Genomic DNA, 27859 nt, shown 5'->3' with positions numbered 1-27859 from the left:
AAAATATGGCATAAGGAAGGAGATTCAGCCTGTAGTAGTTACTTAGGGAGGAGAGTCTTATAATACCACCACACCGCTGACCACACTTGAGTATCAGGATTATTCCAGATTGTGCATGTTGTACTTCCTCTCCATATCTGACATATATAATAGAAAACCGTACAAGAATTTTTTAAAGCCAGGCTCTGTTCATACAAACAATCTGTTTTATACTTTAACTGTGGTTTAAATAAGGTTAAATGTGTGTGTGATTTTATTTCTATATGCCATGTATTAAATATACTCTAAATTTCATCATGTTCAATGAGAAGTTTTAGTTGTCCCATCACCAAAATGCCTGAAATAATAGATAAAACCAAGTTTATTCCTTTGAAGAGAAACAGAACACAGAAAGAGTTTTAAAAATTTATTAGAGGTAGTCTGTGGGGGGAAATGGATAGTGAAAAAGTTCTAGACCTGTAACAGTGCTTAATACTTCTCAAAGCATAGCATGATCAGAATAATCTTCAATAAAATGGTTGAAGAACTCAGCAACTCCTCTGTGTTGAGGAATTTTTAGTAACATTCAGACATACCTTAGGTCTGATTTAAAGATTCTTTTAGCTCCGTGAGAGTCACTGTGGCCTGGCTGGAGCTATGCCATTCTAAGAACATTTGTAAAGCAGCACTGTGTAGATTATGTCCTGAGGCAGGCCTCAGGATCATTATCTCCCTTCCCGCCACCCCAGTCCATGTCTCATCTCAAGAAAGGGAAAGGCACAGCAAGCAGAAGCACATTCAGCAGAAGTGTCAGTGCAGAAAAAAAGTAATTGTCACTTATGCTTTGGCTTACCAGTTGAATTGTGAGTATGGGAGTAAAGAAACCTGGACCTTCTCATAATGCCATAGATTATATTGTTGGATGTTTCATGCACAGTGTTAACTTTAATAACAAAAAAATAAAATGTATTAAAATATATGTCTTGGATGCTGGCTTAAAAGATGAATTGTTAGAACCTACTTCCCTTCTCTCTCAAATCCTAAGTGTGAGGCAACACGGCAGCAGTGCAAGTATGGCAGTCAACAACATAACACACTACATCATTTTCCAATCATAGTTAGCATATCTACACCTAAAACCATTCTATTCTGATGGCTCATCTTAGTTGATTTTTCACAATGTATTTCATGGCTTCCATCCCTACATGAGACTTTATTACTATCACATAGGAATAAAAAGCCATAAAACACTAAAGTGAATTTATCTTGATCAGATGCAATACTGATTTTCTTCACATGATTTCACATCACACCCAAACTAACTGAGAATTTCATGCTACATTACTCAACATTTTAACACTGCATTTCAATTATTAAGAAAAAATATACACCACAATAGTTACATCACAGATTAATAGTACTTTAATCTTCAGAGAGTTTGCTAACTGAACAGATTGGGGGGCAGTCACAACAACACACAGCCAATGAATTCACTGAATAGACAGGACACCACAGAAAAGTTACACTATGACAGACATCTGTGAACACATAAAAATGGACAAAACAGCTGCTTATTCCCTCTAGGAAAGGTTTAAAAATCCCTTTCTCAGTGCAGCCTCCTGGTATAGCTACAGTAGGGGGAACCAGTAATCTGTAGCTTTAAGGCATCTCGGATGAACAGGGATTATAAAAGGTAGTACATTGAGTTGGACCCCAAAATACTCTTCTGCTACATGAGAGTTTTCTTCCAATGGAATGGAACAAGTCTTCTTGTTGGAGAAAGACTCTCATTCTTCAGAAGGGAGTTTTTGGATCCAAGACAATGCTGTAAAAGACAAGGCCATCAAGTCAGGCTAAAGGGCAAATCCTTCCCTACAACTTAATATGCGCTGATCCTGATAACGCCACCATATATCCTACCATCATATTTCTATTCTCTCATGAAGAAATGATCTTAGCCTGTTAGTTCCAAAATCAAGCTAGAACTTTAGAGGTCCGAGAACAAATTCAGTAATTTGCAGGAGAAATTGCTATTCTTCCTACTAATTGGCCAAGATGAAACACAAATGTCTCCAGTAATTGACTAGTCAATCAAATGAGTTGACTCAAATACAAAGTATTTGAGAAATAAGTTTACTTGGTCATTTAGTGCATATACACTAAAGGAAACACAACATGTCTCAAAAGGCTTTAAGTCTAAGATAGTATTCATTGGTGTTAGGATTAAACGGCTACCTCTGAAAGTCTACTTCATCCTATGGATTGATCACTATTATCTGACTGCCTATCAAACCTGACTTCTTTGCATGTGTAATGTGATTAGCATAAATGATAGCAGGAAACCCATAAATGAAAACAAATACACAAACAAATGATCATGCTAAGGCATGCAAATGATTTAAAAACTGCATATGAAACGGTTGTTTATAGTCATCAATTTCAAGTTGCACTTTCAAGGGGCAAACTGGGTCCAGATTAATGCACTCCCAATCCTAAACCCTTCAGTGTGTTTTAGGTGCATTTTCAATGAGATGTAGGAAGGCACACACAGCTGCTCCTCTCCATTTTTCTCCCTTGTTTTGTGAAGGACACGGACAGCAAATTAAAAAATCAAATTGCAGTAACAAATCTCCTCCATAAATCGATTGGTCTAAACTAATCTCTGTACACTGCACAGGATGTATAGAATCTATTCAAGTTACTAATTTTTATTGTATTCGAATTAACACCAAGCACATAATTTATGTAATAAAAAAAGAGAGAGGGGGTATTGTATACCGCTAAAGGCACTCAGTATCCCTATATATTTCACTCTTCCTTTCACATATTCTCCAAGGCCGTTTATGCACTGGGAACTTCACCTCCCCAACTCCGGTGCAGGAGCACAAATCGGGGGAAGATGAGGTGCACTGGGCCAAATGCAGGAAGAGGTGGGGCAACCTGCCATGACTAAAATTCCAGCCTGCAGCCCGGTATGAATCCTCCAGTGCATAAACAGTCCAACTGAACAAGGAAAAAGTTTCGATGTGCTCGGCCAAAGCAGATGCAGATGAACATCTGGTAGCTGCCTCATATCGTCTATCTGGGACCACTGAACTAACAGGATGTGTCTCTAGTAGTATCATTGGAGACTACATTATTGTTAAATTCAGGTGGGTTGCCCTGTTGGTCTGAAGCAGCAATGCAAAGTTTGAGTCCAGTGGCAAAATCTTGGTGGTCTTACAGGTGCCACTGGACTCTAACTTTGTTCTCCTGTAGGTTGTGCATGACTTCTTGTGTTCACTCTGGAGCTAGGTCATTATCTGACAGCCTGTGTGTTTAAATGCATTTCTTAAAATACGTTTTTTTTGTTTCACTAAAAACACATGGTGAAATGAATCCAGCTGAACTTAAGCGAATCTGAATCCCACTGCTTTTATCAGTAGAGTTTTATGTGCATTCTGAACTTTTCCATGGAATCAGTGGGATGTAAAGGGTCTTTAAAGCTTGGCCCAGTTGAGCCCCGCATTTTTAATCAGCTTTGGCTTTCAGAGAGTTGTATGCAAATTTTCTTTATTTTTATTTTTAAACTGTGCACTCACTTTGGAGAGGATTGATGCTGAGTTGGCATGGCAAGGACACTTAACTCAAAAGGGTGAGAAACTCAGAGTCACGAAACTTGCTTCTATTTTGGCAAGAGAAGCAGAAGAAGAATACATTTTGTCTATTGTATGCCAGGCTCAGCTAGCCAAAATTCAACGTAACAAAACTGGCTCTGGGCCAAATTAATCCTTTCATTCTATGGGTGTGCTTAAGAAATGCAGCTTTTGGCTGAAAGTTTCCTCTAGTGCCTTTGCGCTGCATGGCAGGCTTTATTTGTGGAAGCACGGAAATTGTTTGTCTCAGCTGCACTGTTGTTGGCTGGCAGCCTGAAATGAAGAGGAAGAAGCAAAGAACTACAGGAGAAATTCAGCTGGGACGGGACACAGCCCCCAATATTAAAAAAGAAAGGCTGCATCCCTGAAAATAGGCTTTGGGTTAGGGGCTTGAGAAGAATTGTCTAGGTTGTCTTGTTTGTTGAAATGTGGTAATAAAAAAACAGAAAGAGAGAGAGAGACCTAAAGTTAGTTCATCCTAGGAATAATTGATTTGGGGAAGGATGAACAACTTGTATGTATGTTATCGGTGTCCCCCTGAGCATATATTATAAACTAAGGTTTGGCTGGAGTCTACAAGTTTAATGTGTTCCCATATTTAACTTGTTTTAGGAAGAATTCAAGCCCCAATGTGTTTCTAGACCTCCTTTTGAAAAATGGACAATAAAAAATTACTATAAAGAAGCAAAGACACATACAAAGACACACACACACATTCACATAGATGCTTTCAGACACACACATTTATTAAGTCTCCCACCCTGGGAGCCTTTTGGTGGCTATTTGTGCATATTTGCATAAATTGAATTAGTTGCAATAAATAACAGTAATAAGGATGCTATCTGGTCTTTCAACATGGTGACAAAGTTCTGACAGCCATTTAGCCTAGAAAATATGCTTATGCTTAAACATGTTTAAATTCATGGTTCCTAAAAGAGAAAATGATTGTACAGTTACAAAACCCCAAGTAACAGCTAAAGATATTCACCTCACGAAGCCATTTCTCAACTAGCCCCTTGGCACTTGCTGGAATTATTCTCAGTAGGCATGCTACTTTTTCATTTTCTGCCGACTCCATGTGGGTAATTTTTCTCTCATTATTAAAAGTGAACCTGGCAGTTCCTTCGGAGCTTTCCTTTAGGTGTGGCTGGGACCAGAGTGGATCTTTTGTCTCAGAAATGTAATGCTGAAAGCTCATTGTCACACAGAAGGGGGGGACCTGAAAGTGATAAAGCAAACTTTATATATATATCTATATATACATATTTTAGACCAATATATACAGCTGACAGATGAAGTGGACTGTTTACCTTGGGAAGAATAGTCTTTTCTTCACCAAATAATCATTCAGTCATCCATTCTGACTTCTTCAACTTATCCAGCATCTGGGGCCATGAGATAACCTTCATGGCACTGGCCTCCTTTACTGACTCCTTCATTATTAGCCTCCTGGTGAGTGAGATAGAATACAGTGAATGTAATGGCCATACTTCACACAACAGGCCATCTCTCGCTTTTAAATTGAAAATCCCCTTATTCTAAAACAAGGGGTGTCCTTTTTCTTCTACCTTTAAGTAGGACTGCCACATTCATTGCTTTTTTTTTTTTTTTTACAAAAACGCAGCTGCTTTTTAAGCTACAGATAAATAGAGTCTGCTAGGCAGTAATTCTGTTCAGCTGAATTGCATTATACTATGGCACACACAAACACATATATATGTATACATGTATGTGTATGTGAAGGGCGAGGGAGAGAGAGAGGAATGAACAGAAGTATTTTTCTTTTTCTATTATAATTGCTCTCTTTTTTACTATTAAGTTATGCCACATGGGTGGATATGTAGGGCTTTTTTGGTTCAGTAAAACTACATTTCCCCCCATCTTAGCTAAACAGAACTCTGATTATGAATGTTGCACTGACTAATGAACAACAGAAATAACATTAGACATTAGACATATAGGCTCAACAACAAACAGCCTTCTGAATATTTATATGGATTGTCTGGCTGGGGTTTTAAGAGTCCTGGTTGAGATGCAAATATGCTGGTGAAATCACTGGTAACCTTTTACAGTTCCCTTCTTTATTATTCTTTAAAATGAATATATACAAGTTTTAAAAATGACCAGTGGTAATTGTCCTCATTTACCTCCATATATATTTGTATATTAGGTGTATCACCAAAGAAGAGGAAAACCAGAGAAACACAAATAAATACGAGCTATAGTGCCTTCTTTTTCTAGTCCTAGTACATTATGGATAAGGCAATAATCAAAATAACTAGCATTTCCAATTGTACTATTACCAGTGCAGTCCTAAATAGAGGTATACCTTCTAAGACCATCATCTTTAACAGATGTTGAGGTGGCTAATTATGCTTAGGATGGCACTGCAAAGTGTGATTATTTTCAGTTTTGTATATTACTAAATAACACACAGTATCAAAATTAGCTGAGACCTTTCATAAATTAGCTGACATTCTAGGGTTATCAAGCAATTCAAGTTAATTTTAATGAATTAATTGATTTTTACAAATATCATGGTTGTGAGGACATTTGATTGAAGGATTATTTTTACTATAATGCAGATTAGCTTTGTTTGAATTGTATCTTAAATATTTGGGGGGGGGGGAATGAGAGATTAGCATGATCCAGGGCATCTTTCATTAAAATCAGATTGAAATCCACAGTCATTTAAGAAATTATTAATTAATTACTGTGGATTTCACTCTAATTAATGCCCTAGAGAAATGATACTAAGCAATCTATCCTCATTTCTTTATTCTGCCATGTATTTAAGAAGATTTTCATACAAAGTAATTTCCAGCATTTAGTCAAAAGGTTAAATGCCCATTAAAGATCCTCAGATTGTGAAGATGGAGATGCTGTGATATTTATTTTGAAAGTTAATTAATTCATTAAAATTTAGACAGACTTTGATTGGTTGTGTTGATAGTTACAAATAGCCCTAGAAAGTCATTGCTTATTCATAAAACGGCTCAATTTTGAAAATATCCAATATGCTCCCTAATGCACAAATCAAATATAAGCCTAGCATTGCAGTGAAACAAGAGAAGAAATTCAGTGATACACCAACAGAAATACAATTTTGTTCTAATAAATGCTGTTTTGTCCAAAGCAATAGAAAAAAATGGATCAAAGATTTAGATACCACCACAGGTTTCGTATTATGAAAGAGACAATTGACACCAACTAAATGTCAGAAACTGCAGGGATGAATGAGTAATCTTTTATATAATGTCAAGTTCAAAGTTATTGTTTGAAAAAAAAAAGCACCTTGCACTGTGGAAGAAATAAACTCTCTTGTGGGATGGGCGATTTAATTCCCTGTTCCCATTTTTTTTCTTCAGAGTGCTCAGGTGGCACATGTGAGGTTTCCCCTGATTTCACTCTCATGAGAGCCTTGTTTGATAAGTTAGGTTGAGAGATAATGACTGACCCAGGGATGGCCTGTGAGCTCATAATGGAGTGAGGATGGCATTGCAATTCCCCCTGTTCCTGGCCTGACACACTACACTGACAATGGGCTCAGGGCAATGCTTACCACAACAATATTTATTATTGAAATGTAATCCTTATATATGAAACGTGTACACTTAATAATATACTCTTAATAATGTGTCATGGTCCTGAAATCTTTCCTGCAACAAAACTACACCATTCCTTGGAATTGTTGTCCACACCATGGTGAGTTATTTATTATGCCTGGGATGCTGCCTGCATTTGTCAAAGCTGATTCTGGTAGGAAGATACATAGAAGCAGTGAAGAGTGCTGACATTAGTGTGAGATTCTAAAGCCTGCTACCGCCAAGAGGCTTTTTTCACTGGCAACCAGTGGGGCTCTTTAAGTTGGCTGTCTCCATATCAGGGTGTCCATCTCATGAATCTGTGCCAAGAGATGACTAATTTGCTCTACCTAAAGAGCAACAAAACCTTTTGAAGCTATCTATCTAGCAGTCCTCTTATATACTTGGCCTGTTTATTTGCCAGCAGGCCTACTAAATCGACCGGAAAGAAGTTTGTGATGTTATATGAGGGCAAGAGTAGGGGATCTGTAGTTCCACGGCCCTTATTTATTATAAATAAATGTCTGGTGTGGTGGGGGGCAATGTGGATTTTCCATAGGTTCTGTCTTTGCACTGAATCACACTGGACAAAAGAAAAAAAACTAAAAATTAATGAGATCTCTCTGTTAATTGCTCAAATGAGAGGTCCTTGGGCTCAAGTTCACGGGAAGCCCCAGCCGCTGTCATGACAATTTTTCTCTTTACTTTCAGGTTTATTAGGTAGCGAGGCAGATTGCACAAAGGTGAGTGGGAAACCCTTTTATTCTACTTTATTATTATTTCACAGCTGAACCTCGTACTGAAAACAAGTCCCAAGAAGATTCCTAGTCTTTAAAAATGTGGCAATTTCTGCCACTAGATGTGATGTCTCATCCAAGAATGCCTACTGAATATCGTCACATAGTTCTTGTTTATCCTCTCTGTAGCTGAGTGCTTACTGCATTTGAGGCAAGACCTGGTTCCCTAAGGAGCAGAGATAGCAGCACAAAAATCTGCCGCCATGGTCCAGTAAGGAATATAATTGGACTGTTCATTTCCTCTGAACCAATGCTCATTTTCTTTAACAGGGTAGCATCCTTTGGACAATAAAGGAATTATCATGAAGGAAGACAGCATGAGAAAACATGGGTCATTTACCTTTGAAATGCTGTTATTTGATTATCCTCCCCCCATTTTAGGAGATCAGGGTCATTAGGAAATATAATAATTTCAGAAATGATCTGATATTCCTCTGAAAGCCTTAAAGATAGGTCACTGACAACTGCACCAGGAAACAGTGTCTCTTGTGATGCTAACTAATTTCTGTAGTTTCTGTGTAGTATTATGGCTTGTGGTCTGACACCCACCCACCCTGGCCCGTCCTTCAGCTGGGTTTTCAGCACCACTACTCTAGTGCAAGAAGTTTTAGAAATTCTTAACAGTATGTGAGCAGTCCTATTCTGAGCACCCCAACTCAGTTCAGGAACAGAAAATGACACAATGACTGTGGTTGCTCAGAGGACAGGCAGTCTGCACATGACTCGCTGAATAATGGCAATAACTTTATAAAAGTTAAATAACACAGTTCTGAAACCAGAGAGAAGTACTGTTAAAACCAGAGGCACCATCACGAAAGCTCCTGGGACAAGAATGTCTAGCTACAGCTCAGAAGTGAGACACCAGTATTGCAATTTGCAACTTGTACATGGTAGCAGCCACTGCCTGGAATCTGTGCAGAAGCCTGCCTGTTGGCTAATTCTGTGCAGTGCAGTTTGAGTAGGTACAAGACTCCACAACTAGATAACAAAACAAACATCTTCTGGTTGGCTATTCTGGTCAGCAGAGATAGGTGAGCTGAAATGGAGCAAGGAGGAAGTGGAGGTAGAGTCCAACAGAAATGATCGCTCACCTATTTTCCACTTGGAACTTGGCTGTTGAAGCCATTGAACGTCCTTCTCTCCCAAGATTTGTCTTGATCACAAAACCCCCTCCAGACAACAGAAAATGGCAAGAACAAGGGACACTGCATCTGGAAGGTTAAAGATACCAGGGCTGGATTGAAAAAGAAAAAAGAATTACGCCACATTGGTAGAACTGGTAGGGAATTTATGTTTAAAGAACAATAACTTTTTAATATGTTTCTCCTGCCCTTTTCCTTAGGAACTCAGTATGGTGTGCATGGTCCTCTCCTTATCCTCACTACAGTCCTTTGAAATAGGCTTATGCCAACAAGTGCTGCTCAATTTGACTTGCTCATTGTGGCTTGCTTTTAATGGCCAGTCTCCACCTGGTGAAGCAGTGCTCATTACTCTCTAACTGGGATGAGTGAATCAGACCATTAAGTCTAGTATTTAAAATTACCTAACTGAACCACTAAGAAAACCAGTGGGCTGGATGCAGCTCTTCTGTATAGAAAATGATTCAAGAAAAGAATCTTTTCATCCTTCCCTTGACTAGTACAACTTCCTGTATGCTTTTTTCTGTGGGTCAGAGAATTTTAGGGATAGTATGACATGTATCACAGACACTACATCGAGAAAAAGAAACTGGTAAAAATCATGTACACCAAACTGCACTCTTGCATGAATGATGCAAATTCTAGTAATGGAGCAAATATATGGATTTTATTGGGGGTTTTAAAATGTTGTAACCCGCCATGAGCCGTAAGGGAGTGGCGGGCAATAAGTCGGATGATGATGATGATGATGATGATGATGATGATGATGATGATGATGATGATGATGATGATGATGATGATGATGATGATGATGATGATGATGATGATGATGATGATGATGATGATGATGATGATGATGATGATGATGATGATGATGATGATGATGATGATGATGATGATGATGATGATGATGATGATGATGATGATGATGATGATGATGATGATGATGATGATGATGATGATGATGATGATGATGATGATGATGATGATGATGATGATGATGATGATGATGATGATGATGATGATGATGATGATGATGATGATGATGATGATGATGATGATGATGATGATGATGATGATGATGATGATGATGATGATGATGATGATGATGATGATGATGATGATGATGATGATGATGATGATGATGATGATGATGATGATGATGATGATGATGATGATGATGATGATGATGATGATGATGATGATGATGATGATGATGATGATGATGATGATGATGATGATGATGATGATGATGATGATGATGATGATGATGATGATGATGATGATGATATATTTTTGCCAATTCTACCTTTTCTCGGTGGTTCATGGGAGAGCTAACCACCCCATGCTATTCTTAGGGTTCCTTGACTCCCTGAGTCTCAAGAGAAGCTGATGACCTTTCTGTGAATTTTTCCATTCAAAAAATTGAAGGTGGCAAATATCCTTTCTGAGTACTTTTCCATTCAAGGAACAGCTAAATCAGTCTAATGGTCCCAATCCCAATATAGTTATATGCAACAACTAAAGGTCTATTAATAGAACTAGTATCACATGGGATACCAAGTTATGTATTATAGTACTGAAAATATTGAACATCTTGAAGTACCTTCTTGAGAATGTTATATACATCTAGAGTATACATAGGATTTCCCCTATATCCACTGTTGAACCTGGTCTCCACTCAGATTGATAGAATTAGAGAAATGATACTAGATGGGTATTTTTCTGCAGATCTGCCCCCTCCCCAGGTTTTAAGAAAAATGTCAAAAAATTTAAATGAAGGGGGGTTAAATTCCTCCTGAAGAGAGGAAGATTGTCTACACAATATATACCATGAGTGAGAAGGGAAGGAAGAGCCAGCGGAGTCTGTGCTCCTGGTTGCAGCTGGGAGGCTGGCTCAGACATCACCAGCTACTGCCAATGCCCACCTTGCCATTGCCTTTCCTCTGAAGGCAGGGAAAAGGACAAGGAGGAGGAACCAGATTCACTGAAGCTCCTGCCCCCACTGCAGGATCCAGGCAGGTGGGTGCATGGGGGAGAGAAGAACAGGAACCACTATTGCCTTCTTCCACTGCCAAGGTGGCACCAATGTAGGCAGCTGGGGAAGGAGAGACCAAGAAATCCTCCCCCCAGCACCATTTGAATTAGGCATGGGAGAGGGGGCAGGGATCCACCAATGCCCCACCACCATTTGCAGCTGGGAAGCGGAGGCAGTGGTAGCTCTGAAATTGGGGAGTCTGACCAACAAGTGGAAGACCTATCAGGGGAAGGACTGGATTCCTCCATGAGTCTGGTGGTACCCCTGCTTGTCATCTAATACTGTAGATTGCCCAACATTTTAAAAAATCCACATATTTTGAATAAGTAAAACCATGTATTTAAAACATTTTATTTATCCAAAATAAGCTAAAATATTTAATTAGAGGTTATTTTTCCAGTCTTCCCCAAAATTTCTATTTTTTCTCTGCCTTTTGGTTGGAAGAATTTTTCTATTTTTCATTTATTTAAGAACAGTAGAGGATCAGCTGGGCATTCCTAGGCTGAGCAGGAATTTTTAGGTCTACCTTCAATCGACCTGAGTCAGTCCTTTTTTTCATCTTTGATGGTAAAGAGGTAAGAATGAAATTGATCAGATCAAAGTAAGTATTCCCTGAGGTATCTTAGAATAGGGAGAGCTAGCCAAATCATAGAATCATAGAGTTGGAAGGGGCCACACAGGCCATCTAGTCCAACCCCCTGCTCAACGCAGGATCAGCCCAAAGCATCCTAAAGCATCCAAGAAAAGTGTGTATCCAACCTTTGCTTGAAGACTGCCAGTGAGGGGGAGCTCACCACCTACTTAGGCAGCCTATTCCACTGCTGAACTACTCTGACTGTGAAATTTTTCCCCTGGTATCTAGCCTATATCGTTGTACTTGTAGTTTAAACCCATTACTGTGCGTCCTCTCCTCTGCAGCCAACGGAAACAGCATCCTGCCCTCCTCTAAGTGACAACCATTCAAATATTTAAAGAGGGCTATCATGTCCCATCTCAACCTCAGTCAGTTCAGGTTGTCTGATTCAAGTAGCAAGGAGGGGATTCTTTCAACTCAACCAAAGATAAATACTTTCAAGAATTCTAGCCAAAGCTCAGTAGTTTTTGTGTACCATTCAGTTTGACTGGCTAAAATCCCCCAGGCTTAAAAGAACTTAGCTATGGATGAATTTGTTCACACTTGGAGTCGATATAGTGACAAATAACTCAGAGATGGCTTCTCGGTCAGAAATCTGAACCGAAAGCAATGTTCTAGATATAAATTAAATAGTAATGGTAAGATAAGTGCCAGTATTTCCCATAAACTACTTTCCCAAGCTTTAAGTGAAATATTATGAACGATGGCTCATTTCCAAGTGGATCAGGTGTTTTATTAGCTCTACATACTAATGCTGGAAGCGATTGAGGGCAGAAGAAGGGAAAGACAGAGAATGAGGTGGCTGGATGGAGTCACTGAAGCAGTAGGTGCAAACTTAAATGGACTTCAGGGAATAGTAGAGCACAGGAAAGCCTGGAGGATCATTGTCCATGGGGTCATGATGGGTCAGACACGGCTTCGCACCTAACAACAACAACATTCTTTAGATGTTTTACACTTGTAATGATGCCTGTGACATTTCCTTCATGTAGGAGACAATCATGCAATTGCATAGAATCACAGAGTTGGAAAGGGCCATATGGGCCATCTGCTCCAACCCCCTGCTCAATGCAGAATCAGCATAAATCTTCTATGAAAAGTATCTGTCCAGCTGCTGCTTGAAGACTGATTCAAGTGGCTAGCCATGTTAGTCTGAAGCAGCAGAACAAATTTAGAGTCCAGTAGCACCTTTAAGTTTATTGGTATTAAAGGTGCCACTGGACTCTAAATTTGTTCTGTTTGAAGACTGACAGTGAGGGGGAACTCACCTCCTCCTTCGGCAGCCTATTCCATTGCTGAACTACTCTGACCATGAAACATTTTTCTGATATCTAGCAGGTACTGTCCTATAAATAGTTTAACCCCATTACTATGTGTCTTCTGCCTGCCAGCAGGAACTGCTCCCTGCCCTCCTCCAAGTGACAACCTTTCAGATTCTTAAAGAGAGCTATCATGTCCCCTTTCAACTTTCTCTTTTCCAGGGTGAACATTCCCAAGCCCTTTAGCCTTTCTTTGTAGTGGTCATAGATACACATAAATAGGGTAGATTCCAGACAAAACTGGTGATTTCCACTGATTCCTTCTTCCCGCTACAGAACCTTCACATGTCATTCCTTTATTCCCCAGGATCAGAATTCTATGGAGATCAGTGAGATGCAGAACGGGCAAGGAAGCAATAAAGTTCATTCAGACTGGAAAATTTTGTTTCGTCTATCTGAAGTCTCTATCTGAAGTCTCCATGTGGCTAGATTCAGATATATTTGAAAGGAATTGGAGGCCCAAGCTTTAGGTGCAAATCCCTGTTTGCATCAAAAGACACATGCAGCCAGTCAAATATGGTGATAGCAGGATGGGGATGTATTTAGACTGGAAATGGCAATACATAGTCAAGGCAGTTTATACACATGGATTTGGGGGTTTAAATGCAAGAGTATTTACAAGAAAAAAGGCAGATTCCAGTCGCTTTAAAACTGCCAGAAACCTTTGGTACGCTTATTAGGCAAATGTGTTCTGCATTTCTATTTTCATCTCCGTTTCTCCAAAAAGCAAAAGAGAATAGGCTAGGATAGCTGTCCATTTCTGTGTCTCACTTGGGTAATTCACTTACTTGCTGAGCCATTGTGTCTACCACATTCCAACTCCTGCAATAATAACTAAAGTGAAATCAATTTAACATGAAGAAATGTAGACTCCTTTTCCCTTCCACTTCTTAATATTCTGCCAAGTGTAATGGCACAGCTATGTTCAAGAAAGTTTTATGGAATGAAAGCAACTGAGGCATAAATCACACAGGATGGTGAAAACGAAGATGTGGTATGGAGATGAAATCTAAAAACTAATTAAATCCCACAAGCACCTCTCAAAAGGCAACATACCAGCTTAGCCTCCCATGCTAATAGCACAATTGCAGAGAGCGCAATAAATGGAGGGCCTTTCATGGTTGTAGTTTTCACAGTGTGATCTGACAGCAAGACCTGAGAGGGGAGAGAGAAAACACACACACACAAGATTAGATGCATGGATTACAGCCACGAATAGATGCCAAGGCCAAGATAAAAAGAATAGATAAGTTAAGGCTTCTGAGGAGCTGAATTCGAAGCCAACTAGCAAAACGGATTGAACCTTATTACCTCTAGTCGCTGAGAAATTCCCCAGATACTTGGATGTAATTTGAAAAGGTCGGACAGGGGTGGGAGGGAGCCTCCAAAGTATTATAGCTTCATGGTTAAGGGCGTACATTTTGTGAGGTGCCAACTCTAATCATTTTTATTGACTTGCTATCAAGAGATAGACAGACAAAGCAGAGGCAATGCAGATAGATGATCTCCCATCTCAGCTGTCTTCAGGAGACCTACGGTTTTCTGCACATTTTCTGCCTATTAAATGCCTGTTACATGATAGAGGAGATGCAAGTGCATTATGATTTAGGTGTCCCCTGTGGGAGAGGGACGATGCATTTCACGCAAACATATTAATTTTTAAAATAAACTCATGCAGAACTTTGGATTGCTTTTTTACTGTTTCCATAGTATTTTTTAAAATTAAGATGGTAGTTTTAATATTTAGCATACTCTGCCATGGATGTAGTTATTTTTACTATGTTTTAAAAAGAATCTGCTGCATTACCAGCAGTAAGAGAGCCAGTTTGGTGTAGTGGTTAGGAGTGCGGACTTCTAATCTGGCATGCCGGGTTCGATTCTGCGCTCCCCCACATGCAACCAGCTGGGTGACCTTGGGCTCGCCACAGCACTGATAAAGCTGTTCTGACCGGGCAGTGATATCAGGGCTCTCTCAGCCTCACCCACCCCACAGGGTGTCTGTTGTGGGGAGAGGAATGGGAAGGCGACTGTAAGCCGCTTTGAGCCTCCTTCGGGTAGGGAAAAGCGGCATATAAGAACCAACTCTTCTTCTTCTTCTTCTTCTTCTTACTTAATGTTCTTGCTCAACATGTTCAAATGGCTTGTGATCAATATGGCAGTGCCATACGTTCAGTCAGTTTTCTTCCTCCTGCAATTTAAATCAAATAAGATTTGCCACACAGAAGTCATGTTATCCCTGATGAAGATTAATTAACATTAGATTTTCTTTCATGAAGAAGTCGTTTGTCTTGTAGCTATAACACAAAATCACTATTCCCTGCTCAAGTGCTCTGAGACATTCTTAATGGACTTGAAAAGTATGGTTCTGTGCCTTCATCTGCCATATTATGTTTTTGGAACCTGTTTAAAAGTGCACTAAAACATTTTCCGCTTGAATAGGAGAGAGATTTCCACATCTACTTCCCCTAAGACCAACACATTTAGAGCAGCAAGGGATTGCAACTGAAGGCTAGGTACAAAGCTGCAACATGTGAAGGCTTTAGAAGACAGAAAGGGTGAGGAGGATGCAGTATAGAAAAGGAACTGGATCCGTTTCCTAATTGAGGCACGGGAGGAGGGGCAGATGGAGAGAAGAGAAAATACATTTAAAGACAACACTTTCCTCAGTATTTAAAAGTTGAAAGAAAATATTCGATGTATTATTGGCAAAAATGACATATCTATCTAAACAATCAAACTATGGCACTTTATCAGTTAGCTTTGAAAGTGTTTTAAAGTTATGTCCTATGTTGCTGTTGACCATATGCCATGAGAAAATACAGTCATGGGCAATTTTGTGCAAAGACCTTGGTGAACTTTGCTTCCTAGTGAACAACAAATGGATAAGAATTGATTTAGTTATGTCATAAGGTTGTGGTTATGGCCAGGCAAAGCTGCAGGCCAGCAGAGAGTTTTACCACTGAGTTTTGGGAAATTGCTAGAGTGTCCTGGAGTTACAGCACGAGACATCTGGTTACTGACCAGAAGTGACATTAATTTGTTCACCTAAATTTTTCCTGCTGCTGCAACAGGCAGTGGAAGGGAACTGGCACTCCGACTAAACCAACAGTTGGGTATAAGGAGCATACCACAAAAGGGAAACTCATAATGAAATTCTTCCACAGTGTCCCCATTTTTTTTAATCAAAAAGTTCCTTATTCTAGTTTTTTTTAAATGTATGCATGCCACAAATTTAAAAGCCTTTTAGAAAGTTGTGATGGAGCATATCAGTGATTAAACTATCACTGTTTCTGCATTAGGAGACATGCCTTGGTTTAGCCAAGTCAAGTCAGACTTCATTACATGTATCCATAGGTTATTGCAATATAAAAAGAAGATTTAAAACATTTCAGATCAATAATGAAATAGTAAAATAAAAGAATGTGAAATACAAATTATAATTACTAATCACCATAAGAATACTAAGAACATTTCTAGATACATATATCCACTACAGTTATTCCAAGTATATGCTCTCTGCAGGACCACTTTGGCCCTTATTTTCTTAGCCACAAGAGCAAATAATGACATTCTGTTAGAGACAAATGAATTAGTATCTGATAACATGAATACAAGTTTTTTCTGGTTGGATTAATCATTTAGCCCATCTAGTAGGTGAGAAATATAATCATAGAATCATAGAGTTGGAAGGGGCCATACAGGCCATCTAGTCCAATCCCCTGCTCATCGCAGGATCAGCCCAAAGCATCCTAAAGCATCCAAGAAAAGTGTGTATCCAACCTTTGCTTGAAGACTGCCAGTGAGGGGGAGCTCACCACCTCCTTAGGCAGCCTATTCCACTGCTGAACTACTCTGATTGTGAATTTTTTTTCCTGATATCTAGCCTATATCGTTGTACTTGTAGTTTAAACTCATTACTGCGTGTCCTTTCCTCTGCAGCCAATGGGAACAGCATCCTGCCCTCCTCTAAGTGACAAGCTTTCAAATACTTAAAGAGGGCTATCATGTCCCCTCTCAACCTCCTTTTCTCCAGGCTGAACATTCCCAAGTCCCTCAGCCTATTTTCATAGGGCTTGGTCCCTTGGCCCCAGATCATCCTCTGTACCCTTTCAATTTTATCTACGTATTATCTACGTCCTTCTTGAAGTGAGGCCTCCAGAACTGCACACAGTACTCCAGGTGTGGTCTGACCCGTGCTGTATACAATGGGACTATGACATCTTGTGATTTTGATGTGATGCCCCTGTCAATACCGCCCAAAATGGCATTTGCCTTTTTTACCGCTGCATCACACTGCCTGCTCATGTTTAGTTTACAATCCACAAGGACCCCAAGGTCTCGTTCACACACAGTGTTACCTAGAAGCGTATCCCCCATCCAGTAGGCATGCTTTTCATTTTTCTAATGTGAGAGCTCTTCCACAACTAAGGCTCCATAGATATAGAAACATTGATCTTTTGGTATTTTACTGTATTGTCCACTCAATAGAGCTGTTGGCTTTGTTTGGGATCCCATGGAAGTAAAAGCTACTCTGAGGTTAATTCTGCACAGGACGAAAAGCCTGGGGCAATGTCAGTATGGACCCCGGGCTAATAACCATGTTCATATGATGTCGTTGCCAGGCTGCCACTTCCCCAGACCTGGCACAGATTGGGCCCCAGAAGCTCTGCACTAAGGGAACATGGATTTTTCTGCACTCTCTTTTGGCGCTACTGGAACCAATGGGGCTTCTCCCACAGCAAGCCTGTCTAGAGGCTGGCAGGGGGCAAAAAATGCCCTGGGCAGGTTCATAGTGCTTCACAACACCATGGGGTGGACCATGGATAGTTTCTAGGTTGGTAACAATACCTTCCTTCCAAACTTTGTTTTAGCCCTGCTTTGGATTTCCTCTGGATGCTGCGAATCAAATCTGGTGTTTCTGCATTTGGACTTTCTTCCCCTCATTTCCCAGGCTGTAATTCACAGTATACTTTATTCACTGAATCTGACAGAGGCAGCCTCCCATTATGCTTTGCTCCTTTCCCCTTTACAAAAAATATGTTTTTGGCAGAATGGTGCCTGTTTGCACATTTGTTTTTGTTGTGCCCTTTAATCCTGCCATTCAGTATCCTTGATCACCTCCCCCCTCCCCCCCCACGTGTCCTGAATACAGATTTTTAAACATTGCTGGGTAAGACTGACTGGCATTGTAATGCAATCACCCCCTTTTTTTAAAGGCAGATATTTGGAAGGGAGGGAGGGGGAGGAAGGAGGAAGGATAGCAATAAGGAAAGGGGTGTTGCCAAATGACTCAAAATGTGGGGGAAACCCCAGTTGCATGCTCTTCTGCATTGGCCAGCTCCCAGTTAGACCACATTAGACTCCGCTTGAAAAGATGGAATCTGGTTTCCAGGGGATTCCATTGCTGTGGGGCAAGTGAGATGGCAATTCTGGGCTATGCCTGAAGAAGCAAATTTTAGTGCAGAAATGGACAAAAAGGTTGACCCTTTAAAAATGCAAGTCTGAACGATATTGCTAGTGTGGAAACAGTCTATGAGTATGCCCTTATTAACCTCACCAGACCTAGAGTGAAAATTATTTCACACACACAAAATACATTCTATTTATTGTTGCTGCCTTGGGAGTTTTTATTGGCTGGAAATGTGGGATACAAATGTTTAAAATAGATATCACTAAATATTGTTCATTAGATAGTGACTAAGAATACAGGCAATAGTATTGATCACTTGTTTAAGGGTAGGTAAAGGTAAAGGTATCCCCTGTGCAAGCACCGAGTCATGTCTGACCCTTGGAGTGACGCCCTCCAGCGTTTTCATGGCAGACTCAATACGGGGTGGTTTGCCAGTGCCTTCCCCAGTCATTACCGTTTACCCCCCAGCATGCTGGGTACTCATTCTACCAACCTCGGAAGGATGGAAGGGTGAGTCAACCTTGAGCCAGCTGCTGGGATTGAACTCCCAGCCTCATGGGCAAAGCTTTCTGACGGCTGCCTTACCACTCTGCGCCACAAGAGGCTCGATCACCTGTTTAGAATGTGTTAAATATTTAAGATTTGGCTATGATTTTTACGTGTGATATTTACAAGCTTTGGAATTATTAAATAAGAGGAAAATGTCATGAAGTAAACCTCACATATTGTACTTTGGATTAGAGGCTGAGCCATCTGGTGACAGAAGCAAAAAGCCAGGTTTCGGTAACACTTTCCTGTAATGTAATGCTTGGATTTTTGCAATAGGAACCAGCAATAGTAATTCATCTTTACTGATGAAAACAATAAGTACAGTTGGAAACAGTGTTGGAGTATGATCCCGCTTCTCTGTGGGTATCACAGATGAGGCCCAGGATCTGTGTAAGTCACAGATGAGGTCAGGCAGTCCTAATAGTGAGCAAAGCCCTCTTCAACTAGAAGTTTAGGAGGGGCTTAGGGGTCAGCAGGCTGACCATATTCACAAGCAGAATAGGTAAAGGTAAAGGTATCCCCTGTGCAAGCACTGGGTCATGTCTGACCCTTGGGGTGACGCCCTCTAGCGTTTTCATGGCAGACTCAATATGGGGTGGTTTGCTAGTGCCGTCCCCAGTCATTACCGTTTACCCCCCAGCAAGCTGGGTACTCATTTTATCGACCTGGGAAGGATGGAAGGCTGAGTCAACTATGAGCCGCCTGCTGGGATTGAACTCCCAGACTCAAGGGCAGAGCTTTCAGACTGCATGCCTGCTGCCTTACCACTCTGTGCCACAAGAGGCTCTACAAGCAGAATACAGATAGACAATTGTCCCAAATCCAGATCATTCCTATTATTTTGAAAACTTCTCACATTTCAAACTCATTTTCAGACTAGAATTTAAGAAGTTCCTATGCAAAACTAAAAGTGTAATTTTGTTCAGATACTTTCTTAAAGGTATTTATTTACTACATTTAGCTTTTAATTCCATTTCTTTCAGTGGTAAACACATTTTTGGTTGAAACCTTTTTGTCCCAATCAATTGGGTTAAAATTTTCAGAGATTCTACCTCTTACCCAAAGAATTCTTCTTGTCAAATTTCTGCCAGATGAATATCCCTATTTTATCAGTCATAAAAATGTCACTTGCATTTCCAAAATAGGAATGCATGATCACACTGGTATATGGTTTGTGTCCTTTCCTGATACCCTAAAACAGGGGTAGTCAAACTGTGGTCCTCCAGATGTTCATGGACTACAATTCCCAAACGCTGGCAGGGGCTCATGGGAATTGTAGTCTATGGACATCTGGAGGACCATAGATTGACTATCCCTGCCCTAAAACATATGTGTGTATAGGTGACGGGAACTAATCCCTGCTCCACCACCTTTTTTCATGATCTGGTTGACTCTCTCAAAACAACTGATATCCAGTATCAGAATCAGACAAGGAAAAAATGCACCAACAAATACTGGGGTTAGGCAGTGTTAATGGAGGAATATTTGTCTCCATCTTCTGCAGTCACTGCCTTTGGGGGAGGAGACATAGCTAGCCTAATGTCTTCCACTAGGTCTGATCTGGAATATTAAATTTATTTTTAAAAGACAGAATTAAATTCTGATTGTCACTAGTAGATTTCTGAGAGCACATCCTTAGCCAAATCCAGTGTTCATCAACATGGTGCTCATGAAAGGCAGGGCTTGCTATTGGCTGCCTTCATTCAAATGAAAGGCTTTTCTACTGAAAGATCAAGAAGTATGTAGTTGGGTTTCCCTTAGTCCTTGTGGTTCTACTCCTCCTTCAGCCTTTCCTTCTTCCTAGGAGGTACAAGGATAGAGGTATTTAACTTGGCTCTACCACCTCTGAAATTCATTTTGAAGACATTTTTGAAGTGATATTCATAACCCCTTATCAATTTTCCAAATGCACTCACAGGCTCAAAATGTTTGGGGACACCTACAGGAAACTGTTGTTGTTATACTATAGCCCTATAGTTTAACATAGGCCTATTATGCACAATTGCTATTATAGGCCTATTATGCACAATTGCTTTTCCTTGCTTTCACCATGCATGTCTGTTGGTTTTTCCTTTTTGTTCTGCATTTCCCCCTCACTCTCACCATGCATGTATATCTGGTTTTTTTTCCCTATTCTGTATTGATTTTCTCTTCTTCAGTATTCAGTTTGCTTTCTGGCTACTGTTTCCCTGGGCTTTCTGAAAGTGGTTTTCTGCCAGTTTTTTCCTTGCCTCACTTATGATCCAAAGGTAATTCAAAAGTATATAGATTCCCCCCTTTTCTTCTGACCCCCAGGGGCCACTCTACCACATACATTGGGGTCACTCCTAGCATTCTGCACCTTCTGTCATCCTTCCCTCTTCATTGGCGTCCAAGTGAGGAAAAGTGCATGCACTCGAAAGCTCATGTCTTGAATAAATCTTTGTCTTAAAGGTGCTATTGGACTCTATTTTTGTTATGCTACCAACAAGGCTACCCACTTGAAGTTCCACCATTGCTTACTTTTTCCATCATGTAAATGAGGATGAGTCTAGTGATGAGTTTACTGCTAAACTTAGATCACTGGGGGGGGGGAAGTATTGACAGGGAAAGGCTGAGATATATGCAGAAATCTTTTTGAAGGCTCATTCTGCATACATTGGATAATGCACTTTCAATGTGTAAAGGTACATTAGTGAATTATCCAATATTTGCAGAATGAGCAGAAATGAAAGAGAACATAGTTCAGAGGTGGTGGTTTGTGTGTGTGTGTGTGTGCCTATGCACACATACGTACGCACAGGTCAACAAGGACTTTCTCACAAACTGTGGCATTATTCCCCCCTCCAATCTCAGTGACTCCACAGCTCCCCTGTTGTTTCCCCATGTCTCCACGGGCTTCTGATTGTGTTATTCTGCTTTGAGCACCTTCCTGGCATTCGACTTGATTGTATTTCTTTGTGTTTCCATTCATGCAAGGAACTGAACCACAAAGATTTTAATAGAAGGATGGAGGGAGGGAGGGGGTCAAGTCATGTGCCACTGATCAAGCACGGTGGCTGCCACTCCCCATCTGGTGGGTGTGGGAAAGGTATGCATGCAGTTAAAAGTTTTGAAATATGTGCTTAATGAAATCATTAACCATAATGGTGGCTCAACACAGCAAACTCATGCCTCCCATTCAAATCCTGGATTTGATGATTCAGTTACTTTTATGAAAAGAAACGCAAAGAAATGCAGTCAAGTCAAAAACTATTCACCATGAAACTGACTAAACCTGATTTAGAAGAAGAAGAGTTGGTTCTTATATGCCGTTTTTCCCTACCCGAAGGAGGCTCAAAGCGGCTTACAGTCGCCTTCCCTTTCCTCTCCCCACAACAGACACCCTGTGGGGTGGGTGAGGCTGAGAGAGCCCTGATATCACTGCTCGGTCAGAACAGTTTTATCAGTGCCGTGGTGAGCCCAAGGTCACCCAGCTGGTTGCATGTGGGGGAGCGCCGAATCGAACCTGGCATGCCAGATTAGAAGTCCGCACTCCTAACCACTACACCAGACTGGCTCTCTTTAAGTCTGATTACAGCAGATGCGTAGTTCCTTTTTATTTCTAGGAATGATTCTCTGTCACCAACTTCCTTCATTGCCACACAAATACAAGAAGAGTCACCGACTCTGTAGAAAGAGATGCAGAGCGCTTAAGTTTTGCATGAAAAAATCAACATCTTCATGGCAGTGGTTGGGCTGCAGGGTGCTCTATGTCCCTAGAATCACCACATCCCTCAATTTCTAAAGTAATGAGATTATATTCCCTTTGGTAGTTATGGGGAACAAACAACATGTGGCTTGTAGCCAGACTCAAAACATGTTTTGTCAGTTTCATGGTGAATTTTTAATGGTATCACCAAGATGAGAAGGGAGATATTTTGTGGGAAAGTTCTTGCTAGCCCATTCTGCATGTTGGTATACCCGATTACTTCTGAACTATGTTCTCATTAATTTCTAAAGGTCTTTCACCTGAACCTCAGCCTTTCCCTCTCAATAATTTCTCCCAACAACCTATAAACTCATATAATTAGACTTATCCCTCTCACTTATAAAGAAACAAGACCCCCAAAATTTACATGATGGAAAAAATACGCAATAGTGAAGCTTATACGCCAATGAAGGGGGGCTGAACCACAAGTGCTCTGCTAAGATGGCTATTCAAGAAAAAATACAGCTTGAAAAAGTTCCTTTTTCAAAAAACACATGCCAAGTGCAAAACTGACCAATAAAGAGAGATCAACCACACTGCAAAAAAAAGAGAGAGAGAGAGAGAGAGCAAGAGAGAGAGAGAGAGAGAGAGAGAGAGAGAGAGAGAGAGAGAGAAAATGTTGGCATCGGTAGACATGTCCAGTTTTCTATATCCTAGGGTTCCTATGAGAAACATGGGGGGGCAGGGGGCAGAGTGCACACACAGCATTTGAAGTAAAGCCCTAGTGACTCGACTTCAGTGAAAATCAGAAGTTAGCTGTGTGTGCATTAAAGGCCTATTTCAATGCAGCTGTTAAAAGTAGAGGACCTATGCTGGATCTTCAAACTCCTTATTTATTTTAATTAAAATTATTTAAAGCTCAACTTTACATCCTAAAATAGATCATCAAAATAGCTTACAGCCTTTGGAAATGTAGAATTAGTGAATATCAAATTTTAAAAATACTTTATTTCTTACAGCTTACAAGACCATAGCTTCACTGCATAACTGTATAACAGCTTCACCTTTTAGAACGCCTAAGGTGAACTCAAAGAAGGAGATAAAATGTGGGTAAGGAAACGGACAGGTGAACTTGCATGGGAAGTCATTCCATGGCTGCACAGATCCTTGTCAAAACCCCTATCTCTTGGGGATCACCAGATGTGCTTCCGTGAAAGGAATATATACATAATGGTCTCCTAAGATTATTTATATAGGAGAATGTAAACCTTGAGACATTGTGGTCATAGAATCATACAACTGGAAGGGACCTCCAGGGTCATCTAGTTCCACCCCCTGCAGAATGCAGGAAATTCACAATTATCTGCCTGCCCACAGTGACCCCAATTCCATACCCAGATGATGCCCCTCCAGAAAGCCAGACCATTTATCATTTTAAAGATAGCAATAAAATATTTTGAGCTCAGAAACTAACTAGCAATTAGTAAAAATGATACTGAATAAGAACAATATGTTTATGTTTATTAAATTTCTATACCGCCTATGAGGGTTATGCGCTTCGGCCACTGAAGTGGCTGTTCGAAACCAAAGCAACCAGCACCGCGGCATGGAGGGGGGACCTGATCTACTTTGCCTGGCAGTCCCGGCAAATATTGTCCTAGTAGCTTCCACTGAAAATCTGGCTGGTGCAGGATGAACCAGTAGCAATTTTTTAATACTCTTTGCCACTTACCCTTCCCTCTGATCATTCTACTTCACCTGATCTGTCTTCCTGACTGACACTTTGGGTCTTTTGGTATTAGCTGCCTTTTCTTTTGGAAACTTTTTTTCTCAGTTTTTCAGATTACAGCCTGGTTCACATAGCTAGGCCAACCTGAAGTATGATAATTTCTTTTAGTCCTTCATTGCTGAATGACAGGGTCATTCTCTGAATGCCTGAAATGTTCCTTGGCAACAGAGTAGCTAATTACTCCAGTGTTTTTAAAGAGAGATAGGACAAGCTCTCAGCACATTTCAGCTCCAGTGTCTTTAAAGGGAGGTAGGACAAACTCCCAGCACAAGATGGTATGATTGCCCTGGTTGAGAAATGAGAGGAACAGAGTGGAATCCTAAAACAGTCCTGGAGGTTGCAGAGCAGCAGCAGTAATGGATAGGCCCATCATCACTGCCACTGGCTAGATCTTAGGCAAGTGTCTCCTGGTGCCAGCTTGTTCCTGGATGCCCGCCAGAAACTTTCCTAGCAAGTTAACAGTGCATACACTAGCATTCATAAGTAGAGGACTAACCAGTTTCTGGATATCTCACAGTTTATATCTTTAGTGTTAATACCTTATAAAGCACTAAACATTATAAAGTTGAAGCTGTGTGTAGACAACTCCCTACCTGAACCTCCCTGGGTGTGCCACCCATAGGGATAGAGCACACTGCTAATGAGGCCAATCAGTTCAAATTTAACTTTGCCAATGGGAGCTAATCAGTTCAAATTGCATGCAGACAACTCCCTCCCTACTTGATTGGCCCTCCCTAGGGGTGGGCTGCTAATAGGGAGAGAGCACTCTGCCAATGAGGGCCAATCAGTTCAAGTTGCATTCGGCTAATCAATTCATATTGCATGCAGACAATTCATTTCCTACCTCATTGATCCGCCCTCGGGTTGTGCTGTCAATAGAGAAAGAGTACACTTCCAATGAGGGCCAATTGTGGGGCTTTTCTATCCTCTTCTTCCTGCTGCTTGCGAGATGAAAGAGGTGCTGGCCTCTCTGAAAGGCCCTGCTGTTGGTAAGTTGCCCCATCATCAGCCTCTTTCTATCCTTCATTTCCCCAAGGCAAGGGAGGGAAGCCAGCTGTTTCTTTTGCATCTTGTGCTGGTTTCAGGTTTCACACCTCTGCTGGAAGGAATCACAGATGAGCTTAGGAGAGAATCAGTATTTCAAAAAAGGCAGAGAGAATTAGTATTTCAAAAACAGAATGCCAAGGGACAGACAGTGAGTCAAGGGTTTGTTTAGGCAGTCCAAAGGCATCACCAGAAGGAGCAGTTCCACCACCAAGGCCTTTAAGCCTCAAGTTAATGTGGGCTGTCAGCAGCCTCAGTCCTCACTGTGTCTTCAGTCCTCACTTACAATCTTCTGCAATCAGCAACTGTCTTGCTAACATGGTATGGTGTCTATTAGATTTGAGCTCTCTTCTAGCATTTACTTAATAGGCTCAGGTGAGCTGACAAGGCAAGGAGCTCTAGCTGGAGGCTGGGAAGAGGAATGAAGAGCTCCTGCAACAACTTTGGAAGCCCTGGTATGTCTGCAGCTCCATTCCCTCCTGCTGGTCAAAGCTCTCTGTCTATTGAACATCTGGCTGGGCTAAACCCCAATCCAGCTGAGGCTCAGGTGAAGCTGGGAGCTCCTGGCAAGGCTTTTCCTCCAAGGAGTCCTCCAGAACAGGGCCTGGGCTCATAACAACTCCTCATGGCCCACCTCCCTGTGGCCTTCCCTACCCAGCCTGGTGTTTGGGACATCTGGAGGAAAGGGCAGGAAGGAGGCAGCCCCCCCCCTGCTCCCTTTGCTGCCTGTCCCAGCCGTTAGGAAATGTGGGGGGAGTGGTGGCAGCCCACCCACCCCCTTGGTCCTTCCTGTTACAGTCTTTGGAACATTTTGGGGGTGGGAAGGTGGCAGTCCACCCCTCCATGATCTGCCTGGCCTAGCCTTTGGAAGATATGGGGTTGGATGGGAAAGTGGGGACAGCGGTGACCTGTGTAGATACTGTTGTATGGGATTGGGGGTAGGGGGGGCAGTGCCCCTTGAAAGTAGCTGTTTTCTCCAGGAGAACTGATGCCTTTCTTCCCTCCTTCCTTTCTTCCCCCCTCTTTCTTTCTCTGTCTCTGACTTTCATCCTGTCTTTCTCTCTTTCATCTTCCTGAAGGTTTCCAGGCTCCCACCTGGAAGTTGGCAACCCAGCTGGCTGCACATGGAGGAGGGGTCAGGAATCCAACCCAGCTCTTGAGATTAGAGTCGGCTACTCTTTAACCATTTCACCACACTGGATCTCAAGATTTAGTGGGGGGGGGGGGTAGGGGATAGGAGGGCCGGAACCCAGGAAGGTCACAGTGCAGGTGTATGTGCTCGTGCCTGTTGGATCCCTGGGTGCAACAGGCTTTGCTTTTAGTAGGTATGTAAACAGCTGAAATGTTTATTTGAAAGACTGTCAAACATACCTTGAGAAGAGGGGTTTGAAATGGCAAACATTATATTGTGGACAGTATATCTAAGCACAATTATTTGAGAATATGAGAGTATTCACATTTCTCAGAGACATTGCCCTGGATATGAATCCTTTATATATATATAAAAAAGCAAACTCTTTCAAATACTCTGAAATGTTTACAGTTCCAGAGCTAATTATAATGTTTATGCAATACCACCAACTTAATAAAAATGAAATACATTTAAAGGCAGCCAAAAATAGCTTTAAAAGATAATAACCTTGAGAATCTGTTGTTTATTCATTCCTCCCCCCCCAATCTCTTGGGTGGACAGCAATTTAACTACAGACAATATAATCAGAATAAGCTTGAAAAAAATTAGATCTGGGAACAATGCAATTGAATCTTGTATATGTTACAGCAGAATCTGATTAATATTTCGTTGCTTTGAGAAGAAAGAAGAAAAAGGATGTCTTCAATAAAAGGAGATATTTTAGCATTTCTTTAATGAAGCATTTGCAAACATGCCTTGAGTATTAGCCTTAGACAAATCATTCAGATTTCTTTACAAGATAGAAAGCTAATATTTCCTCCCATCAAATATTTCTCTAATAATTCTTCTATTCTTCCAAGAGCATGCCACTGAATTAACCACAAATAGTAAATCCTGGAAGTAAAGATAAATACAAGGAATAGGTAGATTTCTTTTAAGTACAGGGGCTTCAATATAGTTGGCAATGTAACACAAGTTACACACAGAAATGGATCTTTATAGAATTCCAATTTTGATCTCTAGTCATATGGGAGTACAAGTTCAAGGCCAATTCAACCATACAGTTTCTGTTCTTAACTTTTGTATCCAAAGTCAAAATGTTCACATTTTGTGACAAAAGGTGCTTCCAGAACATTTTGC

The 27859-nt window shown here is 40.9% G+C and overlaps 1 protein-coding gene and 1 long non-coding RNA gene across 22 annotated transcripts in view; one reads left to right on the top strand and one right to left on the bottom strand.

Annotated features, from left to right (window-relative positions):
* Positions 1-4335: 4335 nt before the first annotated feature.
* Positions 4336-27859, bottom strand: part of LOC143838184 (uncharacterized) — a 229256-nt gene continuing 205732 nt past the window's right edge. For 15 of the 21 annotated variants that reach the window (XR_013231261.1, XR_013231263.1, XR_013231264.1 and 12 more), the window contains 5 exons: positions 25388-25639; positions 14182-14280; positions 9087-9229; positions 4925-5063; positions 4336-4833 (listed from right to left, as the gene is read on the bottom strand). The gene's annotated coding sequence lies outside the window, so the exon portion shown is untranslated. Of the gene's footprint in view, positions 4834-4924; positions 5064-9086; positions 9230-14181; positions 14281-25387; positions 25643-27859 lie in introns of all 21 variants that reach the window. The other 6 variants (XR_013231275.1, XR_013231280.1, XR_013231279.1 and 3 more) reach the window with 5 other exon arrangements.
* Positions 7123-13498, top strand: LOC143838185 (uncharacterized). Its single transcript, XR_013231290.1, has 3 exons — positions 7123-7319; positions 7910-7941; positions 13433-13498. It is a non-coding gene; the product is annotated as an uncharacterized LOC143838185 (long non-coding RNA).

Source organism: Paroedura picta, chromosome 5 (assembly GCF_049243985.1).
Source record: "Paroedura picta isolate Pp20150507F chromosome 5, Ppicta_v3.0, whole genome shotgun sequence".
NCBI classification, from domain to species: Eukaryota; Metazoa; Chordata; class Lepidosauria; order Squamata; family Gekkonidae; genus Paroedura; species Paroedura picta.
This window is presented reverse-complemented; position numbering and strand designations above follow the sequence as displayed.